The sequence below is a fragment of the Callithrix jacchus genome, chromosome 1 (genome assembly GCF_049354715.1).
Source record: "Callithrix jacchus isolate 240 chromosome 1, calJac240_pri, whole genome shotgun sequence".
Classification (NCBI taxonomy): domain Eukaryota; kingdom Metazoa; phylum Chordata; class Mammalia; order Primates; family Cebidae; genus Callithrix; species Callithrix jacchus.
In genome coordinates, this window is record NC_133502.1 from 52,137 (window position 1) to 75,730 (window position 23,594).

Here is a 23,594-nt window from a genome sequence, read left to right on the forward strand (position 1 = left end):
TATACAGTCAGGTAAGAGCTTGCGTATTTGCCCCTGTGGGGGACAGTCACTTTCTCATTAATCATTTTCCTTTTTCAGTATCCTTCCCACCCACCCTCCAGTGTCCTGAGCACCAGATCCATACGCAGAGGCATGAGAGCTGAAGCCCCCAGACTCTGAATGGATGCCATTAAGAGACCACAAGCCTTAGCGAGATCCTGAAGTCTGGACTCACCTAAGCAGCTTGGGGACAGTGAACCTGAAGACATCACTGATGAAGAGGCTGTGGGTCCCATGAGGAAAGTAGAATGAAACACTTGCCAGATAACCCTCATCAGGGGGCCCCACTGCCTCCCTTTTTGCCGCAGGAATGGCTCAGTCTCCGTAGCCTCCATGCCACTGCCTCTTTTCATTTTAAACACCATTGCCTTGGTGTGCCTTACAGGAAGGGAGAAGCTGGCTCTGGGTCCCGTTTTATACTCTCAGCCTCCAGCAGCAGCAGGGCCAGGCACTAAAAGCTTGTTTTCCTAACAATGGGCGTGGGTGGGTGTGGATCCAGCGTGGCTCCCTCACCTGTGCCTCCTTATCACCTTGAGTGCCCATTTAAGAGGCAGTCAGGAGTTGTGGGGGAAGGGAAGGAGGGCAGCCCTGAGGACTCTTAGATGGCCATGGGAAAGCACACACGTTGAGCACCTACTACGTACCAGACACTCCCCAGTCATCCTAAGACTGCTGGCAAGCCAGATGTTGTTCCCATTTCACAGATGAGAAAACTGAAGCTCTGAGAAGCCAACTTGTCCAAGGGCACACAACTGAGAAGTAAAAGCTGGGATTAAATTCCATCTCTCCACCTCCAGAGCTCATGCACTTTTCTTTCCTTTTTTTATTCTGAGACAAAGTCTCACTCTGCCACCCAGGCTGCAGTGCAGTGGTGAGATCTCAGCTTACTGCAACCTCTACTTCCTGGATTCAACTGATTCTTCCACCTCAGCCTCCTGAGTAGTAGGGATTACAGGCAATGTAATCCCACAAATGCCACCACACCCAGTTAATTTTTGTATGTTTAAGAGATGGGTTTCACCATGTTGGCCAGGCTGGTTTTGAAATCCTACCTTAGGTTATCCACCAGCCTCAGCCTCCCAAAGTGCCAAAATTATAGGCCTGAGCCACTGCACCCAGCATCCCATGTATATTTCAATCTATCATGTTGTCAACCTGGAGGAAGAACAGCACCCCCTCTTCCAAATGCACAACCAGCCAGCCCTTATGTGGTTTGTGGCCTGATCTGGTGTTTGGTTTGGCATCTATGGAGGGTGTGGCTCAGCTCTGTTACTGAGTGGGCATGGCCTGCTGCTCACAGGTATTTTAGCATTTGCATCTCAAAGCCAAGAAGATGCCCCTTCCATGCAGAGAGAATCCCTGAACACCCTTCCTGTGTGACCCCACCATTTCATTCATTGCCTTCACAGCCTTGCCCACAGCACCAACCTTCTCTTTGTGTTGTTAGAACCCCAGGGGGGTAGACTTTGCCTGAGTTTTTTACCAAGATATCCATAGTATCGATTCCAGTTCATGCACACAGTAGAAGCTCAATAAATACTTGTCAAAAGAATGGGAAAAGCAGACTGAGTGATATGTGTAAAAGAGCCTAACAAGAGTGCCCAGCACATACTGTTATAAACATTTATAGAAGGAAGGATGGAGCCTGGCTGGGTGGACAGAACTTGGCTTTGGAGCCAAAAGACTATTGTCCAGTGCCTACTCTGTCTCCTCCCCTCTGAGCCTTAGTGTTTCAATCTGTAAAATGGGGTTAGGGAAGAGTTGAATGAAAAGTTTTTTTTTGGCTGGAGATTTTACTCAGTTCTGTTCTAGCTGTTTGCCTGAAGAGTGACTGTGTTCAGCCTGCAGGCTCCATAGCAGGGATTTCCCTCTTCTGGAGGTCTCATCTTTGATCAAGGAAGAGGTCCAGATTGCTGTCTGATGTCTGGTCTCTGGACTGAAGGCTATTTAGTGCAGGACTCAAAAGTGACTGTGGGGAAAGGCAGGGGGTACGCATGAGTGGCATGGGCAAGTTGTGAGTTGGGGAATACAAAAGGGAGCGATGGAGGCCAGGTGTGGTGGCTCACACCTGTAATCCCAGCACTTTGGGAGGTCGAGGTGGGCAGATGACCTTAGGTCAGGAGTTCGAGACCAGCCTGATAACCTGAGCAACACAGAGAAACCCAGCCTCTAATAAAAAATACAAAAATTAGCTAGATCTCGTGGCAGGCGCTTGTGGTCCCAGCTACTTGGGAGACTAATGAAGGAGAATCATTTGAACCTGGGATGTGGAGCTTGCAATGAGGCAAGATGGTGACACTGCACTCCAGCCAGGGTGACAGAAGCAGAGAGAAGGAGGGAGGGAGGGAAGGAAGGAGGAGAGGAAGGAAGGAGGTGGGGAAGGAGGAAGGAAGAAAGAAAAAAGAAAAAGAAACAGAAAGAGAAAGAAAGAAAGACAGGAAGAAAGGAAGATAAGAGAGAAAGAAAGAAAGGGAGAAAGAGAAAGAAAGGAAGAGAGAGAGAAAAGAGGAAGGAAGAAAAGAGGAGGCCAAGAAGAGAGAAAGGGAAGGAGGGAAGGAAGATCATAGAGGAAATAATAAGATACATGCACACATATGCTCATTGCAGCATAAATCCCAATAACAAAGACATGAAACCAACTTAAATGCCCATCAATTCTAGACTAATGAGGAAAATGTGGTACATATACGCCACGGAATATGATGGAGCCATAAAACAGGTCGTGTCCTGTTTTATGTTTTATTTATAAATGAGGTCATGTCCTTTGCAGCAACATGGATGAAGGTAAAAGCCATTATCTTATATAAACTAACAGAGGAACAGAAAACCACATACTAAATGTTCTCACAAGTAAAAGCTCAACATTGAGTACACATGGGCACAACAGACACTGGGACTTATTTGAGGATGGAGGGAAGGATGATGGTCAGGACTTAAAAACTACCTATCTGGTTCATGGCCTACCATATAGGTGATTAAATAATCTGTACACAAATCCCCAGTGACACTTATATAATAAACCTGCGTAGGTACCTCTGAACCTAAAATAAAAGTTAAAAAAAAAACTGATAAACTAAATCAAAAGAAAGCATAAGGAAAGAAAAATGTGAGATAAAAACAAAAAAACAATAGATATAATAAATACTTTGGTACCTTAAAAGAAAAGGAAATAGACAAATTACTAAGAAGGGAAATAAGCATAAAAGCAAAAAAAGACAAGAAAAAAAGTATAAGTTAACTCTAATTATGAGGGACTATTTTGCATAACTCTGTGCAAATACATTTGAAATCTGCATATATTACTATCCAATACAACTTCTAAATCATAAAAATGTCCTACATCTGCACTGTTCAATATGTAGCCACTAGCTATGAGTGTTGAGTTAATACTTGTACACTTAAATGTGACTCATGTGACAGAGAAACTAATTTTTTTCTGATTATTAATTTATTTAATTTTGAATTATAATTTCATTATACTTAGTTGAAATTTGAATGGTCTCATGAAGCTAGTGGCTATTGTATCAGAAAGCATAGAAGATGAAATTTTCTTAAGACAGTGTTATTTACCAGAGTTAAATCCAAAGTGTATTTATTTAAAAAAAAAAAAGCTTAAAGAGATCAACTCTATAAAGAAAAAAAGTTATTAAGGATCTCATTCTCTCCCTCTAACACACACACACACACAAACACATACACACACACACACATGTGTTACGAGGAAAAGGAAAGCTCTTCTTTATAACACAGAACAGGACTTTGACAAACTACTACTCATGGCCCAAATGCTGCTGCAGACCATTTTCCTGCAGTCCATGAGCTAATAATTTTTACACAGCTAAAGAAGAACTAGAATAAGTAACAGAGACCGTATGTGGCCCACAAAGCCTAAAATACTTAGAATGTGGCTCTTTACTGGAAAAATTGACTGGCCCCTGAGCTAGAAAAATGCCTGAATTTTAAAATCACTGTTTTACAAATACCACCAAGTTAATATGAGATTCTGGCATGAAATTACTCCTAACACTATACACTAACATATTGTTAGGAAAAGGACATTCATATATCTCTATTATCCATTTAATGTTTATTAAGTAAGGAATTTAAAATGAAGAGATGAAACTTAGCTTCACAAATATTGAGATAAAATGACATTATAAACTTCTCGATGGAATGCAATGGGAAACATAATATTTGCCTAAACATTTTGTCTAATCCAGAAGAACAGTTAGATGAATCCAGTTTGAGAAATAGTCTAAGAGACAATTAGTCTGCACTATTCAAAAATGTCAAGGTTGCAAAAGATAAGGGAAATGGTGGAGGGGAAGCAATATTCAAGACTGATGAAAATAAGAAACATGATAAAAATTCCAATATAAGATCCCTGACTAATATAAAGAATATTTGAGAGCAAGTGGAGACATTTAAATTTAGACTGCATACTACATAATATTAATTATCAGTAGCAAATGTCTTGTGATTGTTATTGTAGTAATATAAAAGAATGTGCTAATTTTGGGAAAACTGCCTTAAGTATTCTTGTACAATCTTGATATCTGAATATTGCTTTCAGGCAGTTCAGAGCTACACAAAATGTGAGCGTATGCATGTATATGTACGTGTGTGTAAGAGAGAGAAAATGAGTGTGTATGTGAAGAGGAAAAGAGACATAGAGACACACAAAACCAATCCCAGAAAATGTTAATTTGTGAATCTAAATAAAGGGCACATGTGTCTTTACCGTACTTCTTTTTCAACTTTTCTGTTTGAAGTTAAAAGTTGGAAGAATTTTTAAAGCCACTTGTTTATTCAGGGTGAACATGATCTTCAAATTTCTTTGCTAGATGCTGGTTTCCTGTAGTTGTTAATACTTTTGTGCCGCCTGATTGCCTTATGACAAAACAAACTTGGCTATGCAAAAAACTGTGTAGCCAAAAAGCCAAACAATTGCTTCATTGAATAGAAAATAAACTATGTAGTTTATTGCAGGTAATATTGTTATAAACTGTTATTCTCCTAGTACAATATAACCAATTATTACCTTGTAATGTTAGTCAGCATCTACTGATAAGGAGAGACCAACAGGCAGTATTTATACACAACTACATGAGATCACTTCCTTATAGCCTAAAAAACAATATGGCAAACATAATAGAAGGTACCAGAGGTGTTTTTTTAATGATTTACAGGATGAGAAATCACACTACCTTCTCCTAGATGATTAACTATTCTGGGAAACATATTTGGGTTTATAGTTATAATAGACAAGAATACAAGGTGCATAAGCAACGCTGTCACCTTTCATTATTACAATCTTGCCAATCAGGAAGGAAGCAAAAAATGTCACAAGTGGATAGGGGCGTTGGCCTAAGAGAAAAAAGACCAGAGTTATGGCTTCAGCTCTGCTTCCAAACAGCCCCAATATTTTGTGATAAATCACTTCCCTTCTCTGAGTTTTAGTTTCCTCATCTGTCAAATGTGGCAGCTGAACTGAATTAAGATTGCTGGATCTGCAAGATCAAGGTCCATTTATTCTTCAAGGACTGGGAGACAAGATGGCAATTTAGAACAATTTCATAAGAAATAAAAATTTAATATGATGTGAATATTATTCATTAGAATTCAACATAGCTAAAAATTAGCATCAGCTTCAGGGAGTCACTCCCTTCTAAGACCTAGGGACTAGACTCAGTGGGGAAAGACACTTCACCAGAGGCCTGGAACCTTTTGGATGAAGAATGTCCACGAGAGGAAGGATGGAAAATACACCGGGCCAAGAAGATTTCCATTGACTCCTTGTGTAATACAACATTTTTTTTTTAAACTCACAAAAATCTTTATATTTTTGCTGGATTATACTATTTAAATGAATTCTAGAAAGAAGTAATATTTGGCAGCCAGGTAGCAACAGAAATAGAAAAGTCTCCCACAACTACGAGAGGAAACTCTGAGGAAGTAAATCCAGAAATACCCCAAAACTATGAAATTTGGGTGTATCGAGCAACGCATCATTAAACTCCATCTTAGAATAATACTGCATTCTATATTTCACATGGGACTTTGCCAACAAGGATATTTTGCTTAACAAACAAATAAAAATGTGGCTACATAAATCTGCATTCCTATCAACAGGTTACAAGTGTTTCCTTTTCTCTACACCCTCACCACTACTTATCTCTTGACTTTTTCACAACAAGCATCTCACCAGATGTTAGTGGATAAATCATTGTGGTTTTGATTTGTATTTCCCTGTTGACTAGTGATGTTGAGCACATTTTCAGGTACTTGTTGGCCATTTTTATGTCTTCTCTGGAGATAAGTCTGTTCAGGTCCCTTACCTATTTTTTAATCAGGTTATTATTTATTTTGCTATTAGTGTTGTTTGAATTTCTTACATATTTTAGATATTAAACTTTTAAGAGAGACCATGTTTGGTAAATCTATTCTCTCAGTATTTAAGTTGTCTTTTCAGCCTCTTTACCATTGTTTCATGATAAAAACAGTGCTGAGACAGGGATAAATCCAACTTGGTCATTATGTGTAATTTTGTTGATGTTTCTTGAGTACATTTTGCTGGTGTTCTAGTGATGATTTTTCCATCTATGTTCATCTTAGATAGTGGTCTGTAGTTTTCTTATTGTGTCTGACTTTGACACAGGAATGATGCTGGCCCCAAAATGGGTTTGACTGTATTCTCTCTAGTTCTAAACTTTAGAAAAGTTTAAGAAGAATTTGAGATATGTTCCATCAATATCTAGTTTACTGTGCATTTTTAACATGAAGGGATGTTAAATTTTATCAAAGGCTTTTACTGCATGTATTGAGATAATCATATGTGGGAGGTCTGAATGGCCAGGTATGTACCACTTTAACATTCTACTATTTTATCTAACACCTGCAAAAGAGGCTGGCAAGAGGAGCCTAGCTGAGTGACATGGAGGAAGAGAAAATGGTGTGGTGAACAGCCCATTCTTCTTTGTCAGGTTGGCAAAAGAAGCCAGTAAATTTTTCCCATAAGAGATGCTAAAAGGAGTTATTCAGGCTGAAATGAAAGAATACCAGCATGAACTCAAGATATAAGAGGAAATAAAGAAGACTGGTAAAAGTAACTTTATATACAAGCCACTCTTATTGTACTTTTTACTTGTACTTTTTTCCCTATATGATTTAAAGGGAAAGTGCGTAAAACAATCATTATAAATCTATGGTAATGAGTTCCCAATATAGAATGACATAATATGTGACAATAACAATATAAAGGGTAGGAAAGGAGATGGATAGAAGCAGAATGTTTCTATGCTATTGAAACTAAGTTGGTTATAAATTGGGTTACTGTTAAAGCTAGATAGTTACAAGTTTAAGACATTAAGTGTAATTTCCCAGAAAACCACTAAGAAAATAACTTTAAACAATACAAAATGAAAAACTGGCAAACTATAAAAAAATCAACAGAATACCAAAAAATGGTGGCGGTAATAGAGAAATTGAAGAACAACAACAACAACAACAAACCTACGGAAAACAAAATTAAATGACAGAAGTAAGTCTTTTCTTATCAGTAATTATTTTCAACGTAACTGGATCAAACCCTGCTACTCATAAGACAGAAATTGGCAGAATAAACAAAAAAAGATCCATCTACATACTGTTCACAAGAGAGTCATTGTAAATACGAAAACACAAAAAGTTTGCATAAAAACAATGGACAAATATATTTCATGCAAATGGCATCCAAAACCGAGCTGGGTGGCTATATTGCTATCATACAAAATAGATTTCAAGTCAAAAATTTTACGAGTGAAATAAAGATGAACACACACACACACACACACACACACGTAATGGAGTCTTGCTCTGACACCCAGGCTGCAGTGCAGTGGTTCCATCTTGGCTCACTGGAACCTGTGCCTTCCGGGTTCAAGAAATTTTCCTGCCTAACCTCCCAAGTAGCTGGGACTACAGGTACATGCCACCACGCTGAGCTAATTTTTATATTTTTAGTAGAGACAGGGTTTCACCATATTGGTCAGGCTGGTCTTGAACTGACCTTGTGATCCACCCAAATCAGAGTCCCAAAGTGCTGGGATCATAGGCCTGAGCCACCACACCTGGCCAAAGACATTATATATTGATAAAAGTTGCCCTACATCAAGAAAACATACAAATTATATACCCATCTAATGACAACACTCCCAAAACATGTGAAACTAAAATTAACAGAATTGAAGGCATAGTTTAACAATAATATCTGGAGACTTAATTACTCCATTTTCAATAGTGAATAGAATAACCAGACAGAAGATTAATAGACCAATTGTATCTAATACTTAACACAATAGACCAATTTTATCTAATACTCAGAAAGCACTTCACTCAACAGTAGCAGAGTATACAATTTTCTCAAATGCATTCGGAACATTCTTTGAGACAGATCATATGTTAAGTTCACAAAACATCTTAATAAATTTAAAAATATTGAAATCATAATTCTTTTCTGACTACTCTGCAATGTAACTACCATCAATAACAGAAGAAAAAGTTGTGAAAAACTCACAAATATGTGAAAATTTTTCTAAAAATTATGGTCTTAAGCAACATTAGATCAGAAAAAGTAATCACAATAGCAACAAGAAATAAATTAAGGTAAAAACAAACCATAAACCACCAAAGCCTACTCTAGAAGAAGTAGGAAATATAAATAGAACTAAAAGAAACAGAGAGGTTTAATCAGTGACCTAAAACCTCCTAATGAAGAAAAACCCAAGATCAGAAGGATTCATTGGTGAAGGTGCCAAACAATTAAAGAAAAATTAACACCAGTCCTCAAACTTTTTCAAAAAGAGAAGAGGAGGAAACATGTCCTACCTCCTTCTGTGAATATAGCACTATCCTAATATAGACAAAGACCCAACAAGAAAAGGAAAACTATAGACCACTATTCCTTATCAATATAGATGCAAAAGTCCTCACAATAGTATCAATAAACTTAATTCAGAATACTGAAAGCATTGTACACTATGACCAATTGAGATTTTTCCCAATAACAAAAGAAGGGTTCAACATATGAAATCAGTCAGTTTAATAAACTACCTAATAGAATAAAAGAAAAACCTACATGATCATCTCAATTGATACAGAAAAAGCACTTAACAAACTTTAACACTCCTTCATGATAAAATTAATCAATATACTAGGAATATAAGAAAACTTTCTCAACATGCTGTGGCCATGTGAAAAACTCACAACTTTCATACTCAGTGGTGAAAGACTGAAAACTTTTCTCCTAAGATCAAGAGCAAGACAAGGATGCCCATTTTCACTATTCTATTTAACGTAATACTTAAAGTTGTAGTCAGAGCAAATATGCAGGAAAGAGAAATAAAAATATCCAGATTGGAAAAGAAGTCAATCTTATAAGTCAAAAACTATAAAGAATATATATATATATATATATATACACACACACACACACACACACAAAGCTGTCAATACCAATAAATGAGCTCATAAAATTTCAAGATATTAAATCATTGCATAACTGGTTTATTTGGATTCCTACCTACAATCAAGTGAAAGAAGATTAAGAGAACAGTTGTGTTTACAGTAACATAAAAAAATAAAATACTTAGGAATAAATTTAACAAAGGAGTCACAAGACTTGTATACTGAAAACTATAAACCATTGTTGAAAGATATTTAAAAAGGCCTAAATAACTGGGAAACCTGATTCATTAGTCAGAATTATATATCTGATTTTGTTCATATATCTGAAAAGAAGTTAATATCTTACAGCTTAATAATGTGAAGATGAAAATATTACTCAAATAATTGGCAGATTTAATGCAATCCTTATCTAAATTCCAACAGCATCCTTCACAGAAATAAAGAAAACCATTCTAAAATTTATATAGAATTTCAAGGGATCCTGAATGGGTAAAACAATTTTGTAATAGATCAAATTTGGAGGTCTCAAATTTCTGATTTCAAAACTAAATATAAAGCTATAATTTAAATAAGCAATGGGATATTGGCATAGGGATAGACCTATAAACCAATGGAATAGAATTGAGGCCCCAGAAAGAAATTCTCAAATCCATGGCCTATTGATTCATAACAATGATGCTAAGGTCCTACAGAACCGTCTTTTCAAAAAATGGTGCCGAGACAACTGGATTTTAACATGCAAGAAAATAAAATGGGACGCTTACCTTATACCATACACAGATATTAATTCAATATGGACCAGAGACCTTTATTTGAGACCACACATTATAAACTCAGAACAAAACTGAGGCAAATCTTCATGGCCACCGATTTAGCAATATTTTTTAAATATGATATTATAATCACGGGCAACAACAAAAGATAAATTTCATCAAAATTAAAAATTTTTGTCTATGAAAAGATACTCTAAATATAGTGAAGTACAATCTACACAATGCGAGAAAATAATTGCATATTATGTATCTAAGGGGTTAATATTCAAAACACATATGAACACATATAACACAACGAATACAAAAAAAAAGGTTGCAAAGGGCAAATAACTTGATACAAATGGCAAATGAGTGCATTGAAGGCTCCTCAAAATCTTTAGTCATTAGGGCAATGAAAATACAAACCACAGTAAGTATCACTTCACACCAACTAGCATGGCTCTAATCAAAAACAAAGAAATAACTAGTGTTGATGAGGATATGGAGAACTTGATACTGCTGGTAGGAATGCAAAATAGTGTGGCCACTGTGGAAGACAATTTGCCGGTTTCTAAAATTGCTAAATATAGAATTACTACATAAGCCGATAATCCACTCCTTGATACATACCCAACAAAATTATAAACAAGCACTCAAGTAGTTACTTGCATGCCAGTGTTCCTAATGGCATTATTCACAATAGCCGAAAGTAGAAATATCACATGTCCATCAACAGGTAAATCGATAAACAAAATACACTATATATGAAGTATTTTCAGCCATCAAAAAAATTAAGTTCTGACACATGCAACAATATGGATCAACCCTGAAAACTTTATGCCAATGATATTTTGGTTTTGTAATTAAACAAGAGATTTCTTCCTCTCTCCCCAAAAAAGTCCTCTTTCAGTTTCTACAAACTTCCTCCTTCCCACCCCTATCCATCCACCCAGAGGAATTTTTATGTGTTCCCACCCAAGCAGATTAGAAGCCTTTGTCTTTTAATTTGAGGCCTGGGATGGAAATTAGAGGTCCAATGTCAAGAAAGAGAGGTGTCCCAGAGCCCTGTTCCATCTGAGCCTCCCACACCCCATGACTCACTTTACCCCTTAACACACTTCCCTTCCGGTTTACCATCTAAAAGAAAGAATAAACTTATTTCTCTTATTCACCAATAATTTATATAAACCAAAGATTACAAAGAAGGGTGTCCTTAGCAACCTGATCTCATTCTCTTCAAATACCAATTGCTCTCCACTAAAGGGATTATCTTTTCAGACATCAATTCACTTGGAAATCTCATTTAAAACAGAAAAGTTAAGGTATTCAAAGGTTTGCTGTGGGCAAAACATTTGCAGGAATGCATGGGGCTGAAGGTCAAAGGCAAAGAAAACAAGGCATAAGTTATTTTGCCCTCATTTCATTTGTCCTTGTACGCCCATGGTCAGTGATTAGTAAGGTCACCTGGCAGTGACAAACATCCGCTTTTGATGGCTTTTTTTTTTTTTTTGGAGACAGAGTCTTGTTCTGTAGCCCAGGCAGAAGTGCAGTGGCACAATCTCAGCTCACTGCAATCTCCATCTCGTGGGTTCAAGAGATTCTCCTGCTTCAGCCTCCTGAGTAGCTGTTTTAGAGACACCCATCACCATGCCTGGCTAATTTGTGTGTTTTTAGTTAAGGCGGGGTTTCACCATTTGTCCAAACTGATCTCAAACTCTCACAAGAGAAATGCCATGTGATCTGCCCACCTCAACCTCCCAAAGTGCTGGGATTACAGGCGTGAGCCACCTCACCCAGCCAGGTTGATTTTCTCCAACAGAAGTCACAAAACAGGTATAATCCAAAAATCACAGATATATCAAAAATTTTAAAACAGTGTTGGAGTCCAGGGGCAATGACTCATGAATATAATCCAAACACCTTGGGAGGCCAAGGCAGGAGAATCACTCGAGACCAAAAGTTTGAGACCATCCTGTCCAACACAGCGAGACCTCTTATCTATAAAACATTTTTAAATGATACTGGAAAATGCTAACTTGGGTAGGGAGAGTTTCAATGCATCATTGCCTGGCCTTCTGGGTTTTGCTCTGAACCTCGTGACAGATGATTAAGTCATGTGTCCAAGCTCAGGGACTTCCTGTTGGACACAGATGATGCTCCCTGGAGCACCCTGCTCCAATCCCCCTCCCTTCAACTTGTCCCAGTGTATTATTTTCAGCCCAGACCAGGACAAGCCCCACTCATGCGTCAGCCATGCCCAGGCCAGCAGCCTAGAAAAAAATCCCCATCAACCCCCACAAAGGGCAGGGTGACTCAGTTCACCCACATGGTTCAGGCCAGCTGCATGCCTTGCACTCTTTCCAGACCTGGCCCAGTGTACAAACTTCACAACCAGGGCCCCGTGCTCAGAAGGGTCCCTAATGCTTGCGTGAAGGCTCTGCTGCTTGAATCATTTTTCTTTTTTTCTGAGAATAGTCTTGCACTGTCACCTAGGCTGGAGTGCAATGGTGTGATCTGAGCTCACTCCAATCTCCACCTCCCGGGTTCAAGCAATTCTCCTGCCTCAGCCTCCCAAGTAGCTGGGATTACAGGCACCCACCACCATCCCAGCTAAGTTTTGTATTTTTAGTAGAGACAGGGTTTCACCATGTTGGCCAGGCTGGTCTCGAACTCCTGACCTTGTGATCTGCCTGCCTTGGCCTCCCAAAGTGCTGGGATTACAAGCGTGGGCCACTGCACCCAGCCCACCTTCATCTTAATTTCTGAAAATTATTGATTTTCATTTTGTACTGATCCCTGCAAATTAAGTAGCAGTTCCTACTTCAGAGCCATCTTGGATTGCTGGAGCAGGCCAGGATTTAAAGAAGCTGGCCAGGCACAGAGCCCCTACAACAGGGAGACCTTTCCCTTGCTCTAAAGTAACCCTCTAATAGCCATTTCCTAATGGAGTCTGAAAGAGCCTGGTGACCTGCTCTCAACTATTTTAATCACTGGCTATCCCCTCTTCAAGAGCAGGTGCATTTCACATAAGTGCATAATTAATACTAACAAAAGGGGCTGTGCCCATGGGCTGGGGTCCTGTCAAGGGCATTCTGTGTTTGGAGTCCCTGGGAGGCACAGGACCCAGATCTGTCCTTAGAGTATGACAACAGATCACTCTTCAGTGCCCTGTCCTGAGCAAAACAAGACCTAGCAACCCTTTCGGTCAATGCTGAAGCGTCTCCCAGGCATGAGCAATGGTGGAATTTACAGGATGGTTGGCAGAACTTGGCAGTGGGCCAGCTGTGCCTCAGTGGCTCTGGCGGTTCAAACCCACAACTCAGCCAACTCACCCTGGACTCCAATCAGCCTGGCTAACTGGGAACAGCTACTCCCAGCTGGACTCAGGCATCTGAGAGAAACTTCCTTTCCCACGAAGCCTCTTTCACGGTTTCAGGAAGGAAATGGAAACAGTAAGGGGAAACCCCAAACCCATGTAACTCTAATAGCATTACCTCTTGGTCCATGGGGGTAGGGGGAGGATGCTTTCTATGTTGAATTTCATCCTGACGCCAGCCTGGTGGGGGTAGGAGTAATACCATTTGCTCCATCTCACAAACAACATTGCATCAGCCCCCACAAGACACAAAGCCAGAAACTGAGACTGGCTAGCAAAACCAGGACTGGAAATGACTGGGGCTTTCTGACTTGGGAGCCTTAGGGCAGGCTGCTGGTGTCTGCAGATCCCACCCTAGTGTATCCTGTGTGATCAGCCAGGGCTGAGGTTCTCTCTGCTGACAGAGCTTTCCCTCTTAAGGACACTGGTGGGGCCGTGGCCCCATCAGATCATCTATCCCTGGGAACACTCTTTTCCAGAGACCTTCAATGACAAAGTGAAAGTGGGTCCACTGACCTCCGTGTCTCTGAAAATACCCTTGTAAAAGTACATAAGGACCCAACACTGCACTTATAATCAGACAGTTCAGGACCCTCCACTCTGAGAGCATCAACATTGGCCATCTCATTCTCCTGTTTGGGTCTGAAACTCTGCCCGTGGAGCCTTGTTTCAAAGGCTAAGTTTCCAGCCAGAAGAAATGCCCATGCTCTTCTCTCCCAACCCCATGCTCCTGCCATAGCCAGGAAGGCTGAGGACAGACATGGTCTTTGCTCCCCTAGACAGAGCTGACCATGACTGAAGGACCCTCAGGGGCAGGCAGAGCCCTTTGTCCTTTTTTGTCACTATGCTGGCCTCCTTGGGAGCTCAGTCTGCTCCTTAAACCTTCTGGGAACACTTAAGGTGCCCAGCACTGCAGAAAGGATTAACTCAACTGAGATGAGACATGTTTTTCCAATTAGTTGTAAACTACCAATGATGGAGGTTTTCCAAAACTGACTAGTTGCTTTCCCATTACCCGAGATTCCTCATTCTTTCTGCATAAATAATTTCACAAGGTTTTCAAGTAAATTTGGTAGTAAGGCCCATGACCATGGAATAAACAGGATGCTCACAGTGAAATGCTAAAGCCCAAATATTCTCTTCCATGTGCCATGCTATGAGAAAGGAGATGGAAAGTAACTTCCACCTACCAAACTTCCCTACCTCAGGCTTAAGACACACATCAACAGGTGCAACGACATTTGTGTTGGGACATGCACCTTATTATCTATGTGCATCTTTATAAAGACATTTCCCTGTACGGTAAAAGTCTTTATAAAGATGCACATAGATAGTAAAATGCCTGTAATCCCAGCACTTTAAGAGGCTGAGTCGGGCAGATCACAAGGTCAATAGATCAATGCCATCCTGGCCAACATGGTGAAACCCCATCTCTACTAAAAAATACAAAAATTAGCTGGGTGTGGTGGCACATGCCTGTAGTTCCAGCTACTCAGGAAGCTGAGGCAAAAGAATCGCTTCAACCTGGAAGGCAGAAGTTGCAGTGAGCCGGAATTGTGTCATTGCACTCCAGCCTGGCAACAGAGCTAGACTCCATCTCAAAAAAAGAAAATATTTTTCCACTGACATTTATTTCTTATGCCAAGTCAGGGACCTGCTGCTGCCAAACTGGGGAGGCCAAGATCCCACAGCCAATGTGCTCTCTCTCCTTAAAGGGGTGTGACACCAGCGAGAGAAGCAGACAATGTGATAAAGGCAGGGAAAACACTGTCTCACACTTAGGAAGACAGAAGAGGTCTCGCAATGGGCAGGGCAGCCCTGGGAGCGGGTGACTCATAAGAGCAGAAATAGATATTATAGCAAGGGCATCAACACATGCGAGGAATTTAACAAGCCTGTTTCTTTTTTGCGATGAAGTCTTGCTTTGTCACCCAAGCTGAAGGGCAGTGGTGTGACATTGGCTCACTGCAACCTCTGCCTCCTAGGTTCAAGCGATTCTCCTTTCTCAGCCTCCTAAGTAAATGGGATTATAGGCATACACCACTGCACCTGGCTAATTTTTTGTATTTTTAGTAAATACAGGATTTCTCCATGTTGGTCAGGCTGGTCTGGAACTCCCATCCTCACGTGATCCACCTGCCGTGGCCTCCCAAAGTGCTGGGATTACAGGTGTGAGCCACTGCATCCGACCAATACATTTGTTTTTTTAAGCTCTTAAGTTTGTGGCAATTCATTACACAGCATTACCAGCTCTGACAAGAGATCTCAAGCACCAACCCCAGCTGTCATACCTTTGGAAAATACCAAGTCCTCACATGCCTCTCCAGGCCTCCAAGAGACCTCCTGTGGTCCCATTAGGCTCCTAGAGGCCCCTTAGGGCACTGTCACTACTCTCTGCAGGAGCCAGGTGAGGGCAGTGAGAAGATGAGTGGCTGCAGAATTTGAAGATTCTAAGTCCTGGCCCCCTAGGGCCTCATGTGTCTTACCCAGGTGTGCTGTTAAAGTGGTGTATCACTTGACATTAACCCCAGCTGGCTGTCTGGGGCAGCCTGTCAGGTTTTGCCACTGTAAAGTTACTCTTATTTATCTTTCCATTCTGGAAGAAAGTCACTGTGCACAGCCCACACTGATGGAGGAGGCATCCTCAACTTTTATTTACTGAGTTTGGCAACCCTGCCTGCCACACTGGCACATTCCAAGTACTCCATAGATCCATGAGGCTGCTGACAATCACATTAGACAGTGCAGCTCTACTCTAGAACATCAAGGAAAACCAAGTACCCACACATCAGTCTCTCAGGTACTACTGTATTATTGTTTACTTAATAGTTTTCTGTAAAAGGGCTCACTTTTTTTTGAAATAAAATCTCACTCCGACAGCCAGGCTGGAGTGCAATGGAGTGATCTCAGCTCACTACAACCTATGCCTTCTGGGTTCAAGTGACTCTCCTGCCTCAGCCTCCTGAGTAGGCATACAGCACCACATCTGGTTAATTTTTATATTTTTAGTAGAGACAGGGTCTCACCATGTTGGCCAGGCTGGTCTCGGACACCTGACCTCAGGTGATCCGCCCACTTTGGCCTTCTAAAGTGCTGATATTACAGGTGTGAGCCACTGCAACCAGTCACAGGGCTTTTTAAAAAGGAAACTTGATATCACTACCTTGCAACGGCCCAGTATCAAGGATGGCCCTGGACATCCAGGAGGTAGAGAAGCTCTATTCCTAAACATGGGCTTTTCCAGCCTTCCTTTCTTCTCCCCCTCACAAGCCTGGGGCAGGCAGGGACCCCTTGGTCCTGGTCCCCTGGACTCCAGGGTCCCCACTCAAGGGAGCCTTCACCAGTTCACAACCAGTGTCATGGGCAGCTCTGACCCCTCCTGTGCTCCAGGTGTCTCTGGGCCAGAAAGCTGTAGATCTGTGTCTGCCAAACCTGGTTGATGATAAGAGTCACTGGAGAGCTTTCTAAAAGCTTAGACTTTCTTGAGCCCAAAGCACGTGGCTCCTAATTGAAGATACGGGTAGGGACCAGGTAAAAACAGCTCAGGTGGAGCTGATAATTAGCTACATGCCAGAGTCCTACAAGCAGGACAACCAGGTTTAGCTGTGCTCTGGGAAATTTTTCACCTGTAAGTAATGCGCAGCTGTCCGATGGAAGACCCCAGGGCAGGCCCTGACTCCAACTCTCTTTTTTGTCTCGAGACACAGTCTCACTCTGTGGCCCAAGCTGGAGTGCACAGTCATGATCTTGGCTCACTGCAACCTCCGACTCCTGGATTCAAGCGATTCTCCTGCTGCAGTCTACACAGAAGCTAGGACCTCAGGCGTGTACTACCACGCCTCGCTAATTTTTGTATTTTTAGTAGTGACAGGGTTTTGCCATGTTGGGCAGGCTGGTCATGAACTCCTGGCTTCAGCATATCTGCCCGCCTTGGCCACCCAAAGTGTTGGGATGACATATGTGAGCCACCGCACCCGGCTTGATTCACTTTCTAAAATGAGCAGTACCCACTGAAGAAAAGTGTCTAGGTCAGCCTTCTCCCAAGTTCACAGGACATGGAATGAGGTGCTGACAGACCCTTTGGAGAAACTCCTTTCCCTATCCTCTGTGACCAGGAGGAAAGGAGGCTTAGTGGTCTGGTATTTCTGGGTGTACAGCTTCTTTGTTTCTTCCTTTTCTTGTCCATATCACATATCAGGTCCCTTGGATCAGGGACAGAACTAGATTATACCCCTCTGGGTGGCCGCTCACTACACTTTAGGGCCAGGTAACTGGTTTACTAAGTTCCAGGAGCCTCCCCCATGCCAGATTGAGGTGATTTAGGTGACGAGGTTTAGAGCAGACTTTGGACTCCTGAGTTGATGTTATAATGGCATGAGGCCTTGGGGCAGGGTGGATGTATTTTGTATTTGGGATGAGCACACATCTTCAGGGTCTAAAGAGCTGACTAGATAGGCAGACTGTTCCTCTCCACACAATATCCATGTCCTAATCCTGAGAACCTCTGAATATGTCACCTTATGTAGCAAAAGGGACTTTGCAGGTGGGATTAGTAAGGGGTTTGAGACAGGGAGATTGGCCTGAATAACCAGGTGAGCCCAATCTAACCACACACGTTCTTAAAAGCACAGTACTTTCTCGGGCTTAAACAGGAATAAAGAGGAATGGGAGGTCCAAGAAGTCACCATGCCGCACAGGGAGCAACCATGCATCTCGTTCACCTCGTGTATCCCCAGAGCCTGGAACCCAGCAGGCGTTTGGCCACAGAAAGGCAAATAAAGTGAACTTTTGTGGTTTCCTTTTGTTTTTGAGATGGAGTTTTGCTCTTGTTGCCCAAGTTGTAGTGCAATGGTGCAGTCTTGGCTCACTGCAACCTCTGCCTCCTGGGTTCAGGCGATTCTCCTGTCTCAGCCTCTCGAGTAGCATGTGCCACCACACGCAGATAATTTTTTGTATTTTTCGTAGAAATGGGGTTTCACCATGTTAGCCGGGCTGGTCTCTAACTCCTAACCTCAGCTGATCCACCCGCCTCAGCCTCCCAAAGTGCTGGGATTACAGGCATTAGCCACTAAACTGAACATTTAAGCACTGGATTCCAGCTAGCAGCCATGAATTATTTAACCTCTCTGACCCCATGTCATCCAGAAGTAAGGGCACTGAAATAACCCACCCAACGTTATCCAATGAATGAACAGTGGGGCTGGCCCCACTGCAAGCTCCTCAGAACCCTTCTGGTTGACAAATATGACAACTCTCCACCCCCACCTCGGCCTGGCCAAAATGGGCAGAATTCCTGGGTAAACAGGAGTGAAGCTTCTCATGGCCCCATTTTGTTTCTTTGCTTCATTCTGTGCCTTTGCTTTCTGGTGACTGGTTGTCATTCTATTTCCTGAGCACAGACCAGAAGAGTGTGCCAGTGCTCGTGCAGAGATCTTCAGCTCCCAGAGCTGCCCTGGGGAAGAGCTGCTGTATGGAAGGGCCTGCTCCTGACCACCCACAAGTGTCCTTAATGATGAGGGGCACCTACTGGTTCATAACCTGGCTCTGTGACTGGAGAGAGCCCCTGGGCAAAGGACTTCATCTCCATGGCTGCAGTTTTCATGGCTGTGAAAGGGGACAGGGGAAATGCACCTCTTTGGGGTACAGGGACAGTAAAATGAAGCAACTTATGAGACGGCTTCTTTCACAGTCCCTGGCACTTCATTCTTTGTTAAACTTCCATTCTTTTTGTTTTGTTTTGTTTGAGACAAAGCTTTGCTCTGTTGCACAGGCTGGAGTGCAGTAGCAGTCTCAGCTCATTGCAACCTCCACCTCCTGGGTTCAACTGATCCTTCTGTGTCAGCCTCCTGAGTAGCTGGGATTACTGGCACACCCCCCCCCCACACACACACACACCATGTCTGGCTAATTTTTGCATTTTTAGTAGAGACGTGATATCGCCACGTTGGCCGGGCTGATCTTGAACTCCTCACTCCAGGTGATCTGCCCACCTCAGCCTCCCAAAGTGCTGAGGTTACAGGTGTGAGCCACTGAGCCCAGCTGAATTTGCATTCTTTATCAAGAGTCAATCTTGAAGGCCTCTCATTTCAGATTGTGAACAAACAACATGAATCATTTTTTGGACTCAGCTGACTATCTCCTTTTCCTCCATGCTTTTATGTCTTTACCAAGTCTTCCCTCTGTACTTAAAGAGCACTCCACAACAGTCTAGCCATCATCCTCAGGTTAACTATAAACTATACAGGGGGCCCAATTCAAAAGGCCCTTCTAAGCAGGGAGCTCCTTTCATTTGAATACTGCTGCAGGCCACGTGTAAATGCAAGGCACTGCCTTTGCTTGTATATTTCCACTGTCTTCCAGCCTAAAACCCAGCCAGTCCTAACACTGAATGACTGCCCATGTATGTTATGTAAGACCCCATGCTGGGCAGGGATACTGAGATAAGTAAGAAACAATCACATATCACTGGAAGCACCTCCAACAGAGATAGAGATAGCAACAGATGATTTCAGAACAGCATATGTGCCTGTCTACAGAGACCCACTCTTAAGAGGGGAACATTAATTCAGTTCCCAAGAACCTACCAGGTACCACCCTTCAAAGGAAGAGATCTCCATTTCACAGACTGACTTTCAAGGCCAAAGTCAAAAAGGAACCAACAGGACCAGGACCGGACCCCAGGTTTGTCTGACATCACTATCTCCCTTTATGCAAGGAGGCAGAGGCCCCTTGAAGATGTCCTTTTGCACAAGCTCCAAAGTGTCAACTAAATGTAGGTCATTATGGCTGAAAATGCATTTTCTCCTTGTCCTTGCATATGCTCTGTAAGTTTGGGCTTTGGCCTGATGTTCATCTGCCTCAGCCCTAGCCAACTGCTGGCCAACAGATCACAGGGTTGTGACCCTTGGAATTGGAAGCCATTCTACACACAGTGTCTCTTCTAGGTCCTTTTTCTCATCAACCATTAAACCACAAAAAGGCCAAGTGACAAAGCACTCAGTTCCTTCACACGGTCATTCCTTCCCCCTCTTGCTTCACCTGATGCAGAAGAATTTGTCAGTCAAATTTGAGCATTACAAGAATATGCAACAGAAAGAAATAGAGAACTCAGCAATCCAAAAGCTGCTAAATGAGGATTTTCTGCATTTTTGGGAGTAATGTAAAGGAGTTCCAAGAAAAGTGAAGTCACAGCCTCTGCAGCTTATTTTCAGTTCTTAGAAAAGAGCCAGTGTCAAAGGGAAAGCGGCTCTGCCCCAGCACACAGACTCCATTGTCTTGCAGGGGGTGTCTTCTGATAAACCAGCTTGGATTTGGCACCAGAAACCAAAAAATTCTGACATTTTTTTAGTTGGTGATATCAAGGAGGAAACACAAGCCAAAGCAGTGAAAGTTATTAACATTCAGGGAAACCACACAGCTCAGCTAACATGTTGGGGTGACACCCTTCCATCACCAAGGCACCAGCAGTTTTGAGGTGACTGTTAGAAAAAACACAGTGGCCTCCTTTTCCTACCCCATGCCCCCACACATTCCTGAGATGTGTTATCACTCAGGTCACCATGTAGGCCCAACCAGCATTTTTCAATGGACATTATTTACCAAAAGATGGGGGAGGACAAATGGGTCAGGATAAGGTACAGGTGGTTTTCAGCAGCTTGGGTCTGCTTTCTGGCATACAAGCAGGTTTAGCCACAGTACGGCAGACTTTAGGTTAAGATCTTGGGAGGCTACTACACATCCAGCTCAGGCGCTACAACCAGGTGCCCTATAATAATTTTGTGAATAAGGTTTGCCTTTTATTTATTTATTTATTTGTTTGTTTGTTTATTTGAGACAGAATCTGGCTTCATCTTCCAGGCTGGGATACAGTCGCACAGTCTCAGCTCACTGAAACCTCCACCTCCTGAGTTCAAGAAATTCTCACGCCGCAGCCTCCAGAGTAGCTGAGATTACAGATGTGTGCCACCATGCCTGGCAAACATTTTTCTATTTTTAGTAGAGATAGGGTCTCATTATGTTGCCCAAGCTGATCTCAAACTCCTGGCCTCCAGTGATGAGTCTGCCTCGACCTCCCAAAGTGTTGGGATTACAGACATGTGCCACTGCACCCAGCCATTGTGAGTAAATTTTAACCTAAGAATTCTGTAACAGAGATCTCATTGTCTGCACCAAAATTTAATTTCAATGTAATCAAAAGAAACTCGAGTGACCCAGCCAGGAAGAGTGCCTAAGGAGAAATGATGATGAGATGGAATATTATGTCCCAGATGAGACACTGGAACAGGAAAGGACATTAGGAATAATCCCAAGAAATCTGAATGAAGTAGAGACTTGGGTTAATAAAAGCATCTCAATATTTGTCCATTAATTTTAACAAATGCACCTTACTAATGTAAGATGTTAATTATAAGGGAAGCTGGGTACAGGTACATGGGAACTTTTTGTATAATCTCTGCAATTTCTCTCTCTCTCTCTCTCTCTCTCTCTCTCTCTCTCTCTCTCTCTCTCTTTCTGTATGTGTGTGTGTGTATGTGTGTGTGTAGACAAGCAAGAATGTACTTATACTCCCAGCAATAATGATTTGGTGCCTACCAAGTGTCACATACCATGTAAAAGTGATCTACACATATCTTCATTTATTCCTCACACTAGCGCTATGAGCTGGGCATAGTCTGCATTTTACAGATAAAGAAATTGAAGAACAGAGATGCTAGAATACCTTGCTCATAATCACATGGCAAGGTTACTGGCAGATAAAGGGCTCAAATTCAGGTTAACAGGGCAGCTCAGCAATATTGCCTAATATATCCCAAACTGTGAACATAAAACAGTTCAAAACAAGCTGCATGAGGGCTATGAAAACAAGGCACACTTTCAAGTCTACCCCATATTAGAAAAAAAAGAGTTTAAAAGCAGAGCACATGCCAGGCACAGTGGCTCATGCCTATAATCCCAGCACTTGGGGAGGCCGAGGCAGTTGGATCACGAGGTCAAAACATTGACACTATCCTGATCAACATGGTGAAACCCCATCTCTACTAAAAACACTTTTTAAAAACATTAGCTGGGCATTGTGGCAGGTGCCTGTAGTCCCAGCTACTCAGGAGGTTGAGGCAGGAGAATTGCTTGAACCTGGGAGGTGGAGGTTGCAGAGAAAAAATTATGCCACTGCACTCCAGCCTGGCAACAGAGTGAGATTCAGTCTCAAAAAAAACAAACAAAAAGCACAGCACACCCAAGACACAACACTCAATGCTGGAGAGGATGTCCATACGTCCACCAATATCACCATACATTCTGTGCAATCAAGAAACTTACTTGGATGGGGGTGGGGTAGGCTCCTGTGTGTAATTCCAGCACTTTCGGAGGCCAATGCCGGTGGATTACCTCAGGTCAGGGATCTGAGACCAGCCTGGTCAACAGGGCAAAACCCGATTTCTATCAAAAATACAAACATAGCCTGCTGTGGTGGCACACTCCTGTAATTCCAGCTACTCGAAAGGCTGAGCTGGAGAAATGCCTGAGCCTGAGAGGGGGAGGTTGAAGTGAGCTGAGATTTTACCACTGCACTCCAGCCTGGGAGACACAGTGAAACTCCCTCTCGAAAAAAAGAAAAAAAGGAGAGCCATGTGCGGTGAGTCACACCTGTAATCTCAGTACTTTGGGAGGCCAAAGTGGGTGGATCACCTGAGGTCAGGAGTTTGAGACCAGCCTAATCAACATGAAGAAACCTAGTTTCTACTAAAAATACAAATATATACATATATAAATATATGTGTATATATAGATATATACATGTACATACATACATATATATATATATATATATATATATATATATATATATATATATATATATATATATATATATTTTAGCCAGGCAGTGGCACCACTACCCTATTCATCACCAATGTTTGTTGATTGATGTCCCTTCCTCTCTCTCTCTCTCTTTTTTTTTTTTTGGAGTTGGAGTCTGGCTCTGT

The 23,594-nt window shown here is 42.0% G+C and overlaps 1 protein-coding gene across 1 annotated transcript in view; it reads right to left on the reverse strand.

The window, feature by feature from the left end:
- LOC144581483 (uncharacterized) overlaps positions 1-23,594 on the reverse strand; it is a gene marked incomplete at its 3' end in the record, with an annotated part of 88,755 nt that overhangs the window by 44,515 nt on the left and 20,646 nt on the right. The gene's annotated exons all lie outside the window — the stretch shown is intronic.